We start from the raw sequence: 7,983 nt of genomic DNA, 5'->3' as shown, positions 1-7,983 counted from the left end.
CCAAGATTCTTCGATAGCTGGGATCTGTGTTCCTTCTCTTTGAATATGGACTTTGTGACTTCTTGACCAATAGAATATGCTGGAATTGATGCTGCAATTGATGCTGGAATTGACCCCCAGTTTGGGGGTCTTGGTCTTAAGAAGCTGACAGTTCTCTTTTCTGCCTCTTGGGACACTTGCTTTTGGAACCCAGCCATCATGCCGACAGGAAGCCCAGGCCACATGGAGAGGCCACGTGTAGGTGCCGACAGACCCATCTGAGGTCCCAGTAAATCTCGAGCGTGGATCGCCAGATGCGCAGATGTCTTCAGATGGTATCGGTGGTATTGATCCCCAACGGCTGGGTCACTCTCAACTTTGAATCTTTTTAGTTGATGCCCCAGAAAGACTTTGTAGACAGAGACGAGCTGCCCTATTGTGTTCTGTCCAAATTCCTGTCCCACACTGTCCATGAGCATAATAAAAATGGGTGTTTTACTTTACAAAGTTTGGGGTGCTTTGTTATGCAGTGATGATAACTAGAACTGTCTCAGCCTTACCATTTAGGGAATATTAAAGAGATTGATAGTATAGTAGAGTGTTTCGGGGCTGGAGTCTGGAGACAGACTGTCTAGGTTCAAATCCTGGCTCTACCCTTCTCTAGCTATGTGAATTAGGGTAAAAAACTTAACACCTTTTCTATGTCTCTGTGTCCTCATCTGAAATGGGATTCTAATGGTTCCTACCTCATAGGGTTGTCTTGAGCACTAAATAACTCAATACACTTAGAGAGCGAGTCCCATGCAAGTATTTATAAGATTATAATGATGATGTTGAGAAAGGACATGGCTACATGTTATCTGTAGTTGGCAGGATGCTGAGATGGGGTGGGGGAGGCAGGGGCTGTGGCATAAACCAGGCACGACCTGCCTTTGCCCAGCATGCCTCCCATGTTGCTAAGTACGTCCAGGGATCCACATTGTTCTTAGCTATTCAGCAGGTGTTCAAAGTCACCTTGGAATTGTGTATCATGTCTCTGGACCTGTCACTGTCACATTGCTCAGAAATTGGATTCTGCAGAGTGGAAGCATGTGGCTTGTTGGCAAGGCAACTGGTTCAGAGCAGGGACATTTCCAGGCTGAGAGAGCGCGCCTTTGTCAATTGGGTTACAGCTCTCATAAAAACCTGTTTGTTTGTGTTCTCTTCTAGATGCTCAGAGATGTCGGGCCGCCTCGAGCGGTGAGGGGAGAGTGCTGTCCACGCATGGGTGGCTCCAGCTGCACCTCCTTCTTTGTTTGCCCTGGCTGCTAAACCAAGCCCTGAACCTCCTAAGTGTTGGGGGCGCTTGGGCCTGGTAATGACTGGATAACATCCCCGCTGGGCGGGGGGGGGGGGGGGCTGCAGCTCTGAGTGCTTCTGACTTTTCTACTTTTGCCTCCAACTAGATGGAGAGATTCGGGAGAGAGTTTGCAGCTCCTGTGCTCCTGCATACGATGTCATCAATTTCCATTTAAAAACCAGAAGGGTAGCCTTCTAAAATACTGAGTTTGGGGTGTGACAAATAGAAATTTATGGCACAAGGGTTAACTGCTGAACTGTTAAGATCTGTCAGCAATGCCGCTGTGAATGAAATGAAAGGATATGAGAGTTGGAACAAATTTAGGTACTCAGTGTGGTGTGGTGGGACTTGGTAGCTGATGACAAATTCTTGGATTAAATGCTGGGTTTGCCATTTGTGGCCTATGTGATCTTGAGCAAGTTAACATTTTTGATAATGTAGAAAGGGAATGCTAATTGGTGTCATAGCAGAGCACTTTTGTGAGGGCTGGAAAAGACTGAGTCTGTGTAAAGAGATTTTTAAACCCTAAAGACTTATAGATATCTAACTACATAGACTGGGTGGGGGTGTCTTCATAAAGGATCCTGATGCTTAGTTGTCAAAGTCAGATTATGTCTCTTCATTCCTTCATTTATTCCTTTACTCATTTGTTTATTCAGCAAATATTAAGCACCTGCTATGGGCTAGGCACTCTACCAGTGGCTGGGGATATGACTAATTAGCAAAACAAGATTCCTGTATTTCTGAGCTTAATTCTAGTGGTTAGAAACACAAACAAAATCAATAAGTAAAATGTGGTATACTAGACTGTGATAAGTGCTATGCAGAAAAAGAAAGCAGAGCAGAGGGTTGGGGGCATTTGAAGTGGGGTTGCATTTCAGTTTTAAATACATGTCAGGAAAGGCCCATCTGAGATGGTGACATTTGTGTAAATCCTTGAAAGAGGTGAGGAAGTGAGACCTGAAGTTACCTGGGGGAAAAGCTTTCCAGGCAGAGCAGACGGGACGTGCAGACGCCCCCTGAGGGAACCTGGTATATTTGAGAAACAGCAAGGAAGCTGGCGTGGGCTGAGTGGGAGAGAAGTGGGAATGAGGGCACCCAGAGTTCAGGGCCGGATCATGTAGGGCCTTTTAGGTCATTCTCAGAACTTTGGCTTTTTCTCCGAATGAGATGGGAAGCCCCTGGAAGGCGTGGAGCACAGTAGGGATAGGATCCTACATGGTTAAAAAAAAAGAAGTAATTAAAAACATTTAAAAAGCTTTATGGAGGTAAAAATGACAAACAGTAAACTACACATTTCAAGTGTGCAAGTTGATGATTAAACTTTTTTTTTTTACATTATGGCGAAATATACACAACACAAAATTTACCGTCTTTACCATTTTTAATCATATGATTTATTACTATGAAGACCATTCAGGGGTTCTCTGGTGGCTTGGTGGGTTAAGGATCTGGTCTTGTCACCCGTGTGGCACAGCTTTGACCCCTGGCCCAGGAACTTCTGCTTGCTGTGGGTATGGCCAAAAAATAATAGATCATTCACATTGTCCTGTGCCAAACATCACCTTGCCAAATGAAAACTTTATACCCATGAAACAAAAACTCCCCATTTTCCTCTCTCCCCAGCCCCTGGCAACCACCATTCGACTTGCGTATTTGACTTTCTGTATTTGCCCACTCTAGGTGTCTCCTGTTGGTGGATAATGTGCACTTTGTGTTTTTGGGAATAGTGAATTTTAGCATAATGTCCTCAAGGTTCATTCATGTTATGGTATGTGTCAGAATTGCCTTCCTTTTTAAGACGGATGGTCCATTCTTTTTATTTACTACTTTTTTTTTTTTTTTTGTCTTCTAGGGCTGCACTCGCGGCATATAGAGGTTCCCAGGCTAGGGGTCCGATTGGAGCTGTGGCCGCCGGCCTACACCACAGCTCACCACAATGCCATATCCTTGACCCACTGAGCGAGGCCAGGGATGGAACCCGCAACCTCCTGGTTCCTAGGTGGATTCGTTAACCACTGAGCCATGACAGGAACTCTTGTTCACTACATTTTTAAGTCTCTTCATCTGTCAGTGGACAGTTGGGTTGCTTCACCATTTGGCCACTGTGAAGAATGCTACCATGATTATGGGTGTGCAGATAGCTCTTGGAGACCCTGCTTTCCATTCTTTTTAAATTTTATTTATTTATTTACTTATTGGTCTTTTTAAGGCTGTACCCATATCACATGGAGGTTCCCAGGCCAGGAGTTCAATCGGAGCTGCAGCTGCAGGCCTACACCACAGCCACATCAACACAGGATCTGAGCCACATCTGTGACCTATACCACAGCTCATGGCAATGCCAGATCCTTAACCCACTGAGTGAGGCCAGGGATCAAACTCTGTCCTCATGGATGCTGGTCAGATTGGCTTCCACTGAGCCACAATGGAAACTCCTGCTTTCCATTCTTCTGGGTAGAAACGTTGAACTGGAGTTGCTGAATCATATGGGAATTCTGTTTTTAATTTTTTGAGTAACTGCCATATTGTTTTCCATCGCAGCTGTACCACCTGACGTTCCTATCAACCAAGCAGATGGCTTCCAATTTCTTCACATCCTTTCTGACACTTGTTATTTCCTGGTTTTGTTGTTGTTGTTGTTTTGATAGCAGCTATTCTGTCCAGTGGGTATGAGGTAGTAACTCATTGTAGTTTTGATTTTCGTTTCTCTAGTGTTTAGTGATTTTGAGCATTATTTCACATGTGTGTTGGCCACTGGTATATATTCTTGAAGAAATGTCTATTCAAGTCCTTTGCCCATTTTAAAATCAGGTTATTTATTTTTATAATCGGATTGTAAGAATTCTCTATAGATCCTAAGTAGTAACCCCTTTAATGTGTGATTAGCAAATACATTTTCTCATCTATAGGGTGCATTTTCACTCAGTTGACAGGGTTCTGTTTTTTGTTTGTTTGTTTTTCCTGGCCACACTTGTGACATACGGAAGTTTCTCGGCCAGGGACTGAATCTGAGCCAGAGCTGCGACCTATACCACCCTGGAGCAATGCCGAATCCTTGACCTACTGCCCTGGGCCAGAGATTGAACCCTTGCTGCCGCAGAAACAACACTGGATCTTTAACCCTCTGCCCCATAGCAGGAACTCCTGACAGGGTTCTTTGATGCACAGATGTTTTAAATTTTTGATGTAGGCCAGTTTCCTATTTTTAGTTTTGATGGCTGTGGAAATTTGTTAAATTTATATCTGTGAAGCTATCATCACAAGAGAGTAGTCACATCCAGCACGCCTCCAAATTTCCTCTTACTTCTTTCTGATCTTTCTCTTTTGCTCTTATCCTCCCTTTTCTCTGTCACTTATCCCCAGGTAGTCACCATTCTGCTTTCCGTCATTATAGAATAGCTTTTTTCCCCTAGAATTTTATATGAATGGAATCATGCAGTATGTATGCTTATTTTGTCTGGTCTCTTTCCCACAGTGTAATTGTTTTGAGATTCATCAGTGTTGTATCAGTAGCTCATATCTTTTCATTCCTGAGTAGTATTCTTTTGTATGGTTTTATCATAATTTGTTTTCCAGTACTCTGGATGTTTGGGTTGTTTCTAGCTTTTGGCTATTAAAAATGAAGCTGCTGCGGACATTCCTGTATAAGTCTTTATATGGGCATATGCTTCCTATTCTCTGGGGTAAATACATACAAGTGGAATGGCTGGATCATAGGGTGGGTGGATTTTTTTTTTTTTTTTTTTTTTGCTTTTTAGGGCTGCACGTGCAGCATATGGAAGTTCCCAGGCTAGGGGTTGAATTGGAGCTACAGCTGCTGGCCAATGCCACAGCCATAGCAACATCAGATCTGAGCTGTGTCTGTGACCTACACCACAGCTCACGGCAACGGTGGATCCTTAACCCACTGATTAAGGCCAGGGATCGAATCTGCAACCCCATGGTTCCTAGTTGGACTCATTTCTGCTACTCCATGATGGAAACTCCTGGGTAGTGGTAGCTCACCGTGGTTTTAATTTGCATTTTCCTAATGGCTATTCATGTTGAGCATTTATTCATGTGCTTATTTGCCATCCGCATATCTTATTTTTGGTGAAGTGTCTGTTCAGATTGTTTGCCCAGTTTTTAAAATTGGATTATTTTCCTCTTTTTGAATTGTGAGAGTTCTTTATATGTTCTGGGTACAAGTTCTTTGTCAGATATGTGCTTCGCAAATATTTTCTCCTGGTGTGTGGCTTGCTGCTGCTTCTCCTCCCACCCCCCCTCCTGTTCCCTCCCCATTATTATTATTCTTTAAAAATGTCCTCTGAACAGAAGTTTTAATTTTGATGCAAACCAGTTTATCAGTTCTTTTATGGGTTTGTTCTTTTAAGGTGTCATCCTACTTTGATTTTAAGAGGATCCCTCTGACTGCTATGTTGGGAAGAAGGTGAATGGTGGGCAAAGGTGGAAGTGGAGAGACCAGTTAAGAGGCTCCCACAAGAAGACTAGCAGAAGATGACGATGGTTTGAACCGGGGCCGGGGGTGTAGCGGGGGTGATGAGAAGGAGGTTTGGGGGTTTATCTTGAAGACAGAGCCCATGGGATTGGATGTGAGATATGAGATATGAGAGAGAGGGAGCAGTTAAGCAGGCTCCGACTGAGGGCTTGGAAGGATGGCGTTGCTGTTACCTGAGACGGGAAGGCTGTGTGTGGAGCAGGTGAGGACAGAGGCTTGGAGCTGGGTGTTTGACATTTTCAGTTTGAGGTGCCTATTTGGACCTGAGTCTGAGCTCAGTGTGATTCAGCCTCTGGTCGTGCTGGGTTCTGTGTCATCTCCTGACATTTCTCTTCTGAATTTATATCCTTTGCTGCACATGTCACTTCCTTCATTGGAGCTCATATACCAACTGCATAAGTTCTGACTCATGTAGGCAATTGCTCACGATTCAAGCGCAAGACCACAGCCTGGATCGACCTCATTTCTATGCCTCAGCCACACCGATTCTTCCTTGCCTTTCACAGGCCTGTCAGGAAGCAGGCACTGAGAGGGGAGTGACTTTCTACCTGGGCCTTAGGAGTGGGTGGAGATTTTCAGGCCTCACTGACTCTTGGGAGGAAAAGCTGAGGTAGCCCTCTAGCTTTTCCCATCATTACTCTGAAGCCTGTCTCTAAGGTGGTTTGAATTGTTTCCAGTTTATAGATGAAAACCCCCAGGAGCTGGAACTACTGTCTAGCCTGCAGCCATGCTGTCCAAGGGCCCTCCACCGTTGGTGCAGGTCTTTGGACGCAAAAAGACATCCACAGCCGTGGGGCACTGCACACGAGGTAATGGCCTCATCCAAGTGAAAGGGTGGCCCCCGGAGATGATCAAACCACACAGGCTGCAGTACAAGCTTCTGGAACCTTTTCTGCTTCTGGGCAAGGAGTGGTTTGCTGGTGTGCACATCCTCGACTGAGTGAAGGGTGGCGGTCACGTGGCCCAGATTTACGCAACCTGCCAGTCCATCTCCGAAGCCTTGGTGGCCTATTACCAGAAATAACATGGACGAGGCTTCCAAGGAGGAGATCAAAGACATCCCCATCCTGTATGACTCCTGGTAGCTGATCCTCGTTGCTGTGAATCCAGATAGTTTGGAGGTCTTGGTGCCCATGCTTGCTATCAGAAATCTTGCCGATAAGCCCACCACAACTATCAGGGTTCATCTTTATAATAAAAATGTTTGTGGGATTTAAGGTTTCAAAAACAAAACAAAGCAATGACACCAAAAATCCCGGGGTCTAACAGTGGCCAGATCTTTCCAAGCACACTTAATGGTAGATTAATGGTAGATTAAGTCACATGACCAAAGGGGGAGGTAACCACATTCTCCTTGGTCTTTCCCATGAACTTCCTTACTGCAAAGCATCCCTCCTCTGGAATGTTGCTGTTCATTGAGAGTGGATTTGAATCTATTTCCCAACTACCTGGAGATTTGCTTGAGATGCTTCTGAATCTCTTTTAAGGGGGAAAAAAAAGGATAAGGAAGACTGAAAGAAAGACTAACACTAATATATTATTGAGGCCAATAAATGCCTCCTTGGTCCCTCAGACAAGGGAAACAGCGCCATCCTCTGGCCAGTTCCTCACAGCACACATTGTCTCCAGGGGGCACGGGTCCTGAGCTTATTATTTCCGGCGTCCTAGAGGCAGTGATCCCAGATTTAGTTTGAGGCTCCCTCGAAGATGCCAGTTCCTTTTAGGACATTTTTGTATATTCTACATTTGTTTCCCTCCAAATTTCTACTTATTATACTAAAACCAAAATCATTCCAAAAAGAAAAGCGATGTTTTTGCTTTCGCCTTGCTATGCGTGGCAGCCATTAGCCTTACTCCTCACTCTTTGGGGATTCTCCTCGTTTGCAGACCTGTGGACATTGCTGTAGTCGTCTTGCGTTAATACCACTTTGTATTATCACGATTCTTAAAATTTACTGAGTGCTGCTGTGCCCCACACCCCAGGCTAGGTGTTCACAGCCATTGCAGGGCTTCCTTTGATTCTCTTAACCACTCTTTGGATATTCTTTTTTTTTTTTTTTTGCTATTTCTTGGGCCGTTCCCGCGGCATATAGAGGTTCCCAGGCTAGGGGTCCAATTGGAGCTGTAGCCACCAGCCTATGCCAGAGCCACAGCAACGCCAGAT

The 7,983-nt window shown here is 44.8% G+C and overlaps 1 pseudogene; it reads left to right on the top strand.

Moving 5' to 3' along the window:
* On the top strand, positions 5,713–6,981 carry LOC100514397 (annotated as a pseudogene).

This window comes from Sus scrofa, chromosome 3, assembly GCF_000003025.6.
Source record: "Sus scrofa isolate TJ Tabasco breed Duroc chromosome 3, Sscrofa11.1, whole genome shotgun sequence".
NCBI classification, from domain to species: Eukaryota; Metazoa; Chordata; class Mammalia; order Artiodactyla; family Suidae; genus Sus; species Sus scrofa.
This window is presented reverse-complemented; position numbering and strand designations above follow the sequence as displayed.